The 12,750-nt window shown below is 38.4% G+C and overlaps 1 long non-coding RNA gene across 1 annotated transcript in view; it reads right to left on the bottom strand.

The window, feature by feature from the left end:
- Positions 1–4,623: 4,623 nt before the first annotated feature.
- LOC125179928 (uncharacterized) overlaps positions 4,624–12,750 on the bottom strand; it is a 41,307-nt gene continuing 33,180 nt past the window's right edge. The window contains exon 5 of the long non-coding RNA XR_010830651.1: positions 4,624–7,547. This is a non-coding gene — a long non-coding RNA (uncharacterized lncRNA). The remainder of the gene's footprint in view (positions 7,548–12,750) is intronic.

Below are 12,750 nucleotides of genomic sequence, written 5' to 3'. Positions count from 1 at the left end.
TTGCTCTGGTTGAACTTTGGGCTGCTTTCCTTAGGAAATAAATTTATAAGTGGCTTGACACAGAGGTGTAAGTATGGAAAAATGGACAATAAATGCTAACACAGTACTAAATCTGTACATCCTAGAAAATAAAATCCTACTAATAAAAGGAAAAACCTGACCAATGTGTCAATCCATCTTTTTCTCAAATGCTCCAGAGTCTTTAAATGCAAATTAACTGCTCAAAGTTATATTAAAATGATATTATTCAGGTTGCAATGTCAAATACTCAAGCATTCAGAAATTGCTTGTCCATCCAATGTCAATTAAAATCTCATGTGCATATGATACAGTCACTAATTTCATGGTCCAATATGTTTTGTTTCAGTGGGACCTTTGCCACTTTTAGTGGAGGGTATGGCTGTTACTGACTTAGGGAAGAATTTCTCCTTAACATATGGCTAAATACCTATTCAAACCATTTAGACAGAATTATTAACTTCCTCATGTTCTGTTCTATTCTATTTCTGACTTTAAAATCTGGGGCTTCATATGCTTAAACTTCAGGAGGCTTAATTATCCCACACTCCTTTCAGACAAGGTTTGGCACTACCAGAAAAGCTTAGAGACACTGAGGTAAAATATATATCAAATTTTAAATGACTATTTTGAGATCACCTGAGTAGATTTATTGCAATATTCAACTTTGTATACAACAGTATATGTTCAAAATACAGGTCTTTTTGTCTTTATTGCCAGCTGTGAGTCCTCAGCAGTTATGAATATATTTTGGTTGCTCACATAATGAAGAATACTCTAGCAATGATTGCCTAGGTAAAGCTTGGTATAAATGGCTTGCCTCCTCTAACAGAGATAGGGCTAAATGTTAAAAACGTGAGTACGGTCATACTGGTGAGAACAAAGGTCCTCCTGATGCTATTGCTTGTCTCCAGAAATGACCAGTGGAAGATGGATAGTGTTCGAAGTTTCGGAATCAGCAGTCTTGACCTCAACCATGAGAAAGAGCACTGAGTGCTCTTTGCCTTTACTTACTGTACAAAACATGAGGCAGGCCTCTTGCAACCTCTTTCTAATTTTGCCTCAGAGCATGCAGTTTTGTATTATTCAGTAAATAAACTGTTAGAGGGGCAAGCTCTTAGTTTCCATTCTCAGCAGCTGAGAGGAAGAACACATTAATAGCCCAGCTTTACCTCCTCCAAAGGGGTAAAGGGCTTGTTCTCCCTTGTTCTGCAGAGACTGGCATGTATAGGTAGGAGCTCTGAGGAGACTAAAATTCTCACAGAGGGTGAAGATTTCTAAGATGGTAATGCTAAATGTGAGGCTATTTTTGCTAAGTGTAGGCAAATGCAGACTGTTTTCTGGATCTTATTGTCTGACCATTTCTGTTTCTTTGAGTGTCCAAAAATCACACACCTAGTATACAAAACTCTCTTTTATACTAGATTCAAATTAATTAAATGGAAGAAAAAAAATAAATTATAGTGTTTTTGAAAGAGCTTTCAGACACTTCTTTCTCTATTTTCATTTCTGAAAATTGCTAACCATACTAGCTGAAAATTAGAGGAAGCTTGTGATGGACACCTCTGTTAAACTGTAGATGAGAACCACTGAACAGAGACTGAAAATGGGAAATTTGGGGGAAGTTTCTTAACAGGCAGTGTCACCAGCACCATGATAGGAATCTAATCCAGAACTAATTCAGGCAAAGTGTGCCTCTCCTTTGAGTTTGCTTGTTTTTTCATATTCTTTTAGGTTGAAAAATTCTGTGACTCCACCATTGCTGTATATCCTAAAAATAATACATTTCCCTGATCATCCATGTAATTATAGCAGTTTACTTAAATGGAAAAGTATCACCCATGCTTTGCCCTTGAGAAAACTGAGCCACATATGGGCTAGAATGAATCAGTGACTTAGTCAAGATGAGAATTTAGATCAGGTTCCCCAGCTGGCACCCTTTTCCTTGCACGACTACCTCCTCCAGCAGTGTTGGTGTGTCAGGATTTTGTGTTCAGATCTATGTTCCAAAATATCTTTTGGGAACATACGTGACCAGCAGTATGGCTTGTGGATTCATTTCTAGTTACAATTTGTGAATTGGTTTTGACAAATAAAGCACTAAATTTATGTTGGTCCTCCTGACCTGAGACACCATGTTTTATTGTGCTGCATTATTGTATATTAACAAGATGTTGAAGAGGACAGTGAGTGTTTTCAATAAGCCTTAATGCAGGAGGTCCTGAAGCTGGTGATATGTGCTCTGAGGTATAAGGAGTATTGGTTTTGAAAATTTAGAGTCTTTTCTTGACAGTTCCTACTGGGTTAGCTGAAAAGTAACTAAATTATTTCTTAGAGTTTAACTCCCAGTATTGTAGTTAGGCCTACAAGGGTATTTCACAGGGTATGAAGAAACTGAAGGCTTGATTTGGTCTAAAAAGAGAGGAAATGCAGAGAAGACTGAAGAGAAACTTTACCAAAAGTAATGTACTTAAGCATGTGTTCATAATCAGTGTGTGATTAGAGCTACAGCTGTCACTGGAAATACTCACCAGCTAAAACCTGAACGTACACTTAAGCATTTGATAGTGTAGAGCCTTCTGCAAATGGCCAGAAATTATGGTAAAACAAAAAAAATGAGATCAGACAAGTGAATTTAAGATGTGAATGGCAGGTGTTCCAGAATGCAAAACAATGTAAGAAAGGACTAATGGGCAACAATTTTAGAAGAACGCTTTTTATTTAGTAGAAAATGGATTTGTTTCTAAAGGCCTTATTTTGCTTCTGCTAAGAAAATTTTGAGACTATTTCCATTTTACTTGGTGAGATACTCCTAACAGGTTTTCTTCTTCTCCCCCCCCAACACTTTTTTTTTTTTTTAATTTAAATCTCTTAAGCTTATTTCAGTGAGAAAACTCCCCTCATAATTATCTTAATTACATTTCAGTATAAATAGTGAGAACAATTAATATCAGTGGCAACATTTCCGGTTAAAATATCCCAGATTTAGTATCAGTTTTCTCTGAAATTCTAGCTATTCCCAAAGAAAACATCCTTATTTCTAAACCTCCTCCATCTTCATTTTCACTCCTTTAACAGAAAATTTCTAGCAATGGTTTCAGTACAGTTGAAAAATCAACTTCCTGAGCCCCAGGAATACTAAGATGGAAGAAGAGTCATTTGTTTTGGGTTTCAGAACTTAACAACTGATTCTTAGCATCATTTAAAAATGACAGATACAATTTTAATGCGAGAAGCTTGGGTACACTGGGCTTATTATATATGTTACTACAGAGCCCAAAAGAGGGTACCTCAGCTATCCTGACATATGCAGCTCCTTGGAGCTACACTCCAGGATCTGTAGTTAAACAGAAGACAATCATCTAGGTGAGCTGGAAGAAAATACCCTATAGGTGTTAGCATCACAACTTTGAAATTTTCTGGTCAATTGTATCCATTTTCCTGGAGCTTTAGTTCTTGCTTTCGTTGCCTCTTGCTCCTCTGTGGCACTGTTGGTGCTGTCTGGGTTTCAACCCCCAGAAGAGCTGTACTGCGAGCTGTGAGGGTGGGACAGTTAAAAGCAGTCTCTGCAGCTGCGGTGTCCCAGGGTTGGTATGGGTCTAAGGAGGTATATCTTTTCTTGTTCTGTCTATAGGAAGCAGAAAAATGAACCATGGACTGTTCTGGCACTGAGTTCAGCTGGTGTCATACAGCTTCTGTACATACATCGAAACTTGCTGACCTTTCACCAAAACAGAGTGGCTACTACCAAACTGCTTGCAAGGAATAGTCCTTGTCTGTGCTAAACCCTGAACCATGCTGGTGTGGTGCTTGGGTGCGTGCTAGCTAGCACAGGCCAAAAATCTGCCAAGGAGTACTGCTAATGGTTAGTGGTACAAACAAATTTCTGACAGTTCTCTGCCCCATACTTTGGCCCTGTTGAGTTTATTAACATAGATACTGACTCTGTGGATTGGCCTAGGTTGTGAAACCTGGGTATTAAACTTTGCCTTTACAAGTCTTAGGGAGGTAACATTCCTTGATCCTGCCACGCAACCTGTGTAAAGATGGGGCAATGAGACTCAGCACCCTTCTTTGCACAAGCCCTGTGATGATCTCAGCTCTTGGTCAGGTATGCTTAACTTTATGCTTAACTTTACACCATCCTGAAAAGACCAATGTCTAAAGAGAGTGAACATACACAGCTCTGCACGCTTTACCTGCTCAGGTGAAAAATCAAGTCCCTACAGTAACTAATTTTTGTTGCCTGAATTTTAAACACTCTTACCACTATGCCTGGCTGTGAATGAATTCCTAAAACTGAAGGTCCCTCTGAAGATCTCCTTTAAAGGCCTGTATCTCGTACCAGGCTGATAATAATGAAGCTCCATGGATCTTAGAATAGAACTTTGTTCATCTTCCTTATTGAGTGTGGGCTGCTGGCTGGAGAGGAGTGCTTTTTGGTGCTGGGTAACCATTCAGCATAATGGCCTTTATGAATTTCACTGGTATGTACTGTAATAACATTAATCATGATGAACTCATTTGGCACTAATAGGAATGTCATATGTACTTGTATAAGAATATTCACTGTAGTTCATCATTAATTAACTGTGCTATTATTTTAAAGTGTTACCAGACATGGTATGTAAAAATGGTTTACTTTGCAATCTCCTAGTGTTGAAATCATGTAGGCTCTTTTGCTATGGTTTATGTCAGAGAAAATCACAACAGAAAGAGCAGAGAATCCAAGACTAAGATAATACATTTCAGCTGTATAACCTTTGGAAATGTAAGAATGTAGAACTTGCCATATAGGCAAAGTGCTATGAATATAGTGGCCTATCTAGCCTAGTATCCTGTTTTTCAACATGCCCTGTGCCAGATACTTCAGATATAAAGGGGAAAGAACACAAACAGTGAATTATATTCTGAAAAACAGAATTTTGGTAAATCCTACTATTAGTCTTTTGCTGTAAGTATGAAATTAACATAGTAGTCTTCTCTAAGGGTCACTTTCATTATTATTTGAACATCCAAATAAATAGTATCAGCTGTTTCTTCTTTATCCATTAATATGCTGTCATGCTTAAAGAATTCTAGAGAAACCGCTTCTGATTTAGGTAGAGGGGAAAAAAAGAAATAGACCTGGAAGAAACTCCTGGCTCCTCATGCTTCATCTGATAGTCCAGTCGACCTTTCATAAATGGATTAAACTTCATCCTGAAATTAGCTATGTTTCTTGCTACTGGAAGACTATTGCAGAAACCCAGTCCAGCTACAAATCTTCTTCTACTTGCCAAATGTAATGCATTTGCTGCTAATTAAACCTGAAAATCAGTGCTACCACAAGAAATAAATTGTACTTATTCCTCTCTGGGTTTACCCTTCTGATGTGTTTACGGAGCAGGCCACTCTAAAACTTGATTTGATAGACTAAGCAAACTAAGCCTTTTAATTTCCTCTCATAAGACAGGTTCTTCTTTTCTTCTTAAAATCCTAATGACTGCCCTTTCCTTTCTTCTCCAGTCATAAGTCATCTGTCAAGAACTTAAATTATGTTTCTCAGTCAATTTATAGACAGTACCGTATATGTTGTCCTGATGATGCTTTTGACAATGGTGTTTGTATTTCCCTTCCCTTGCATGGAATACCTCTCCTTTTACATCTTATACCTTAATATTGCCATTTAACAATTCACCCAGATCTTTTCCATCTTAGACATTTCCAGCCAATGTGCCTACAGCTTCAAGCAAGTGATTCAGATGTACAGGACAAACAGGGCTAGTCATACTGATTGCTTTGAGTTATTTATAGAAGTCTAGATTGTGTTCAAGGGACTATCAGGCTTTTATACAGTGAACAATGAGAGGCTGCAGCCTCCCAAATTGATTTAGAATTCCAGTTAACCTGGGTGCCCAAAAGCAGCACCCTTGCCCGTGTGTGACTTAAACTTACTACTGATTGCTTTCATCCTTTTTCTACTACTCCTCAGAATTACCCAGTAGGAAAATTTGCACTTATAAAATCCTCAGCTTTGTCACTTGCAACTCTAAGACAGATTTCAGTTAATGACTACTGCAAATAGAATAGGTCCCAAGACTTATCCTTAAGAGATGCTCAGTGAAAGAATAAAACTGACAGATCATTTATTCCCCCCCCTCAAAATTAATAATCTTTTCAGCTAAACAAGTACTCACCTAAAAATTGCCATAATCTCTATACCTCTATAATCTCTGTTGTAAATAGTAACCCCCAGTGTGGCTCTTTTTTTTTTTTTTTGTCTTGAATAACCTGTTTCAGATGCATCCATATGCATTTCATTCTGTCCTTCAGCTTCTGTTCCAGGTCTTCACACATTCTTTTCTTTGTAATTCATCCGTGTCAGTTTCCAGAGAAGTGCAAAATTGTCTGAGAAATCTAACATACTCCATTCACTTAGCAGTTTGATTGTTCTACTTTTATTATAGCTTTAACCAGCTTTAAATTTGGTGCTGAAATCTCTTTCATTTGATCTCTGTAATTTCCAGGAACGCTTTGGCAAAACCGCCTTGCATTAAACACCAAAGCCTTGAAGAGTTATGTGACATTCTGAAATGAAAATTCTTCCATACCGAACGGATGATTTATTCTAATAAAAGAACTGTTTCTCATAGCACAGTTGTGGATTCTTTGATTAGGAAGAGAATTTTAAGGACATAGCCTGATCACAGTTACAAAAAATCCCTCAAAAGAAAAGGATGTCCAGTGATGGAGGGGCTAAAGGTGTTTATAGTATCAAATGTCCTGTTTTTTTATGCTCTTGCGTTGAAATATATTATATTTCTAATTTCCTTTTTCACAGATCTAATTGCAAAGCCAGAAGAACAGGGTTTAACTTGCCCTTTATTTGAATTAGTAAATTAAAATGATGTATATACATGTGGAAAATTCCTTTGGAACAGTCATTTTCTTGCTTTGATAGGTTTCCTGATGTAAAAGGAGAAATAGAGCTCATTTTTCTCATTCCACACACATTGCTGATTCTAAAGAATCAACAAACTTAATCTAAATGTAAAGCTAAAATTGCTTTGTTAGATTTATGCACTCAGTAAAAAGATTGTTTATCCCTATGAACCAGGTGGCCTTGATATAAACAAAATTCAACAAATGAATATACTGATAAGTGAAGTGAAGCAAGACACTTCAACAGTCAGTGGGTAATAAGTCAAGAGAAAGGCACTCTGAAGTGTTCTCCAAAGTATGCTCCAGGTCAAGGGGAGACTAAGTTCAAAACAAGGGTTATAGTAGATTGTGGTCGCTCCTCAGCTCCTTGCTGTGTGCATCGCTAAAGCTTTGACATAATCATATCTGGCAACTTCAGCCAGAGCTTTATGGTAGAGAAAAAACAAAAAATATGGGGCAGCTCTGAACTATTGATGATGGACTGTCACATTGCCCAGGTGAGTTGTTGGGTTCTCTGGAGACAGGATAATGCTTCACCTAGAAAAGTGCAGTCACTCCAGTTCTCCACTGGTGTTGGCTCAGTTAGTCCAAAGATGAACAGGCTTCTGAAATGAAACAAGATTATAAACTGGAATTGCCACTTCAAAGACCATGCAATGTATTCAAATTAAAGAAATAATGGTGGAGGACCAGAATGGGATTTTTAAAATACTTTCAGAGTGGTGCATTCTCATAGTAGTAAAAACACTAGGGCCTTTCCTATGCTGCCTCTTACAGTCTCTTTCTGTTAAATGAGTCAGTCCTGTAAAAAACTCCAGGAAATGTGTTAGTCTACAAGCAGCTCTTGACTTTTAACCAGGAAAATGGTGTATCTGAGCAACATTTGAAAAATAACTGCCTAACTGTAATGATGGAAGCATCTAAGTTAATTTAATATAGTTGATGTTTTCCAAGGGGGTCTAAATGAATCATTCACTGAAGTGACAGTTTGGAGGTCCTATAATTCTTTTCAAGAGGACTAAAAGATACAAATGTAGGGGCGTTAGGGGAAAGAGGGTATATGTGTAGGTATATGTGTAGGAAAGACATGATTATCTATTGCAGTTTCTGTCAATGAGAACAGTCGTCCGAAACTGGTTTGATACCTATGCAGCTTGCCTTGCTTGACCTGTGCTTTGGCTAGTGTTTTCAGAAGTATCTCCTTGTCCAATTTTTGTTTCCCATTGGAGAGGTGTTAACCACTGCTTATCCTCCCTTTCTCTGCTACTGTGCAGTGTTAATTAGTTGACCCTCAACTGGTTTACTATGAATGGTGTAATTCTATTATAGCTCAATCTTAAGGAGAAAAAACACATCGTTAAGCAATTCATCATGGCTTATAAAAGAGATGGGAGGATTCAGGTGTGCCTCATGAAATTTAGTAAGAATTTTGTGGGTTTTAGTGGTTTTGTTTGTTTTTTTTGTGTTGCTGCTTCTATTTTGCATATTCTTCAATCTATCTTTTCTCTGGATACCAGTTGATAAAAGGGAGGCTTAGGGCAGGGGAAATGGATTTTTGAAGTTTTACATATATTGCAGCCAGGAGGAATATTTTGTTTGTCCTGAATAAACTAGGCCATAAGACCCCCACGGGGTAGTCCCATCACAGAGTACAGGAATCTCCAACTGAACTGGAGAATCTGTCTGAGGAAGATATCCAGCCTAGATGTGTCATTGTCAGGGCATGTTTTTCTCTATTAAGGACAGTCAGAGTCATCCCATTGCACATTTGCACCTCCTTTATAGTCTGCATATATCTAGTTACAACCAGCTGTGTTGTTCACAAGCACAAAAACTCTCTGTGTAGGTGACAGTACTAGAAATCTATCTACTGAAATATTATGAGTAACATAGCTCATTGTAGACGAGTAAAAGACACAAAAGCTCAACAATGAGCTGTTGATAGAGATGGAATTTCCAGACTCCTAAATGTTCTTATAGCTTTTTTCCATGCCTTATTTTTTTAAAAATCATCGTCTACCTCTTTATCAAAGTTCTTGGGATGGTCTCACCAGGACTTTATGAGATTTTCTTCTATGCACCCCTGCTTAATCTTAAAAGACCACATTATTTTTCCATTCTTTTATTCCAATTGTCAGGAAAAAATACATATCCTGTGCCTTAGATGCTTTAATCATATTAAAATAATACAATCTACAAAATGAAGACCTTCGACTTGGATTCTTTCCACCTAACTTTAGGCATGAGACCAACTTGCCTAGGGGTTCCTACTCAGCTCCCTATACAGGCAATGAGCGTGTCTGCCTGCATCTGTTGGTTATAGATGAAAAATAGGCTCCAATTTGGATATCTCACTTTAATGTCTCAAATGATGCAAGATGAAGCAGGGGAATAGTCTATAATCCTAGTTTCCATGACAAAAACAGCCCCCAGGCAGGATGTGCTAACCTTTTCTAGAAACTCAGCCACATGTCATTTCTTTACCTTCCCTGTGAACTAATGTGACTCACTAGTATATGCATACCTCGAAGTGCATTTAGTGTGGGACACAAGAGAAGAAAATTATTTTAAGAAAGATCTTAACAATATGCACAAACTCTTTTATAATGTTTGGACACTTCTTTGTAAGATCAGGTAGGAAAGACAAGGGGTGGGTCTGAGAAGTATTAGGGTGATACAGTATAGGAACACACCACAGGTTTTGGCTATTTGCACCAAACGAAATGCAGCATGTTATCTAGCAGAAAGCTGTAATGAAGCTGGTAAAATGAAATACAAAAATAAAAGAGAAAATGCCAATGTGGTTGTCGTTAAAACTCTTTCAGAGCTATAATCCATCCTTGACATTTCCTTTGTTATATTTTCCCTTTGTGGATACAAGCCAGAAAAAACATAGCTGTGCAGGCTGAAAAGGAGGAAAACAAATAGTACTTGGGTGTTCTTGGGTGAGATGGATGAGAGGTGGCAGGATGGGGCTCCGCTTGGAAAAGATCCTACATACAGGAGTCCGACTCACGCTCAGTGTGAAGGACCCTATTTCTACAGGGCCATTTCTTTCATAGAAGCTGGCAGTGACTTACGCCAGTTCTGGGCTGTTGCTCCAAATGTACAGCTCACAAGACATGACAATGCTTTAACATTTCTCTGCAAACAGCTTGTGACACTTGTTTCCTTCTAAAATCTCTCTGAGAAAGGAAGATAAAGGGAAGCTTATCCTATATTTTAGGACTTGAGACTCAGTGTTTCTACTTACAAGTTTGACATACTCTAGGCATGTGATGTGGATTACACTTTTGGAAGTAACAGTGTTATTTTGGAATTTCACCTGAAACTGGTTTTTGGGGGTGCCCAGCTCACTCATGATGCAGAGGAGAGACCCCTGAATTCCTGCACACAGAGTGTAATATGTTCTTTAGTTTCTTCTCCCATAAGACAAAATTGGTAACACCTCCTTGAGAGACAACTGCAGAGCTCAGGTATGCATTTGTGTTGGCATATATGGCCAAACTAAGAATTATGGTTTAGCTACATATATTATGCTGTAACCAGACAGTGTGCAGTACTACATCCATGCATCATGGTGCTATACAGAATATTGGTATGCTTTTATCCTGAAGGCCTCAGAACTTCTTACAGAGGCTTGTTCATTAAAGTGCAGCTAATTTTCCACATGAAGATCACAAAAGGCCCAGTAAAACTGCACACTTCCAGTGTAAGAATCAGGACCCTTACGACATTTCATTTCTTCAAAGCTGCTGTATCCAGTAAAGTTGTATAAGATCCTGTGTTTGGACTTTCTTTGGATATGTCTACACTAGTAAATTGGACTGTGCCAGAAACTTTCTTTGTACACTGGAACTTTATTGTTTATAGTGTTACTCAGAGCAGTCTGTGACATGTTTTCAGCTTATGCTGACTAGCACTATCCTGAACAATTCCTAAGCATTTCAGGAATTAGGACAGGATTATTCCCAGCAGACAGTCTGGTTGTAGCTATCCTGATCTAGGGAGCAGAAGATTTGGAGAAGATGGATGTGGAACAATCCATGCCAGTTGGCCCCTGAGCTGGAAAGTGGTCCAGGGTATATTTAATGTCTAAAATGTTTCAGATGTAGCCTGAAGGTCTAAGATCTTGCATGTCCTGCAAGTATCATAAAAATTCATTGACATTTTTGCCAGGGTAGACATTTTTTCTAATGTTATTCTATCAGCTCTACACTTCCTTAAATCATATTTACATCTAATATATCTGCTGTATTTTTTCCTATATAAGGCATAGATGCTTGAGATAACAGGTTTTCCCTTTTGGATTATGTGACAGAATTATATGGACCAATAATTCACTAATTTTTTGCAGGTCTGTACCAAAATCCAATTCAGGAGCTGAATTCCAATTCCTTAGCTGTCTGTGGGGTGCATTTCCTTCATATTACATGTTACTCTTCTGTGAAGTGCTATCAGCAGCAAAATAGGGCCAAATTCAAATAATCAGATTCCCCATAAAATTTGAAAATAACTACTGCTCAAGATCCCTATCTGGAAGCCCAGGGTAAAGAAAAAGGAGTTTCTGTGAGTGCCTTTCCAACCAGTGCTCTTCATCATGAAACACCATCTGATATATAAGATAAAGAAATTTGAACTAAAAAGGGAAACCCTTTGTGTGCAGATAATCACAAAGTTTTCTTTGACAATAGTAATAGGCAGCTTAATTTCCTTCCTTTCATGGAAAGACTCTGGGGTTAGTGTTGCGTTTGTGCCTCCCTCCTCCTGCTCCCCTTCCCCCAGAGCACTGATTTTGCAACACCCTGGTAGGACTTCCAGTGACCTCATTCTTGCCCCCTTCTATTATCACTGTCACCCAGACTTGAGGCAGTATCAGTGATAGAAATCACCCCCACTGGAGCAGTGACAAGAGAAGAAAGCTCATGAACATGCAGACATGGTCTCCCCAGCGAGTGGCAAAAGGCTGCAGACCTGTGATAGATTTACATCAGTAGTGTTTGAGTTCAGGGGCAGAAAGTGTGAAATGAAAGCAGTGCAGGGATAAAGCATTACACTCTTTGAGCACAACTATTTTTTTCGGGGTGCTTATGTTACCTGTCCTTATTGCCATCTGCTTCTCCTCTTCATCACTGCTATCACCACATTAACACTTGCATTTACAGCCTCAAGAGCTTTTATTTTCACTGGAAATTTTACAGTTTTCATTTGTTCAGGCAAGCAGGTTTCCTTGTATTTTCATGTTGAGTTTCTGCTGAAGGCGCTGAGAGATGTAGCCTGCACACAGACGGGGAATGTATTGCCTCTCTCTGTTATGGTTCTGTTGTTATCAACACCAATTTGCTACATCCCCAAACTGACTTGCTTTCACTGCTGTGCTTCCAATTCCCTTGACACACGTTTGCTTCAGAAAAAGATCCTTATATAGGGGCTCAACTCATGAGCATATAACAAAAGCACTTCCCCTTTTTATCTGTTTTCTCCCCATATTTGTTAAAACGTACAGTATTGCTCTCCATTAAGAAAGGAATAGTGCTTCTCCCCAGTTCCTTTTCAGCGATAGCCCCACAGTGGGAATTGAGATTGAAAAGGCAGATTGAACATGCCATTTGTGTCATGCAGCTGAACCAAGCTTGATGCATGTGTCCCAAAAGGCACAGATGTTTATTCTTCCAAAATAGATTAATATTGGATTTTTTTTCCCCCTCCCAGAGGCTTTATTAAAACCTTTACTAATAAAGCATCAGTATGACGAGTAATGCAACAGGAAAAAAAATCAGTCTCTCCAAACTTCAGATGTGCTGGTTT

Source organism: Anser cygnoides, chromosome 3 (assembly GCF_040182565.1).
Source record: "Anser cygnoides isolate HZ-2024a breed goose chromosome 3, Taihu_goose_T2T_genome, whole genome shotgun sequence".
Lineage (NCBI taxonomy): Eukaryota > Metazoa > Chordata > Aves > Anseriformes > Anatidae > Anser > Anser cygnoides.
This window is presented reverse-complemented; position numbering and strand designations above follow the sequence as displayed.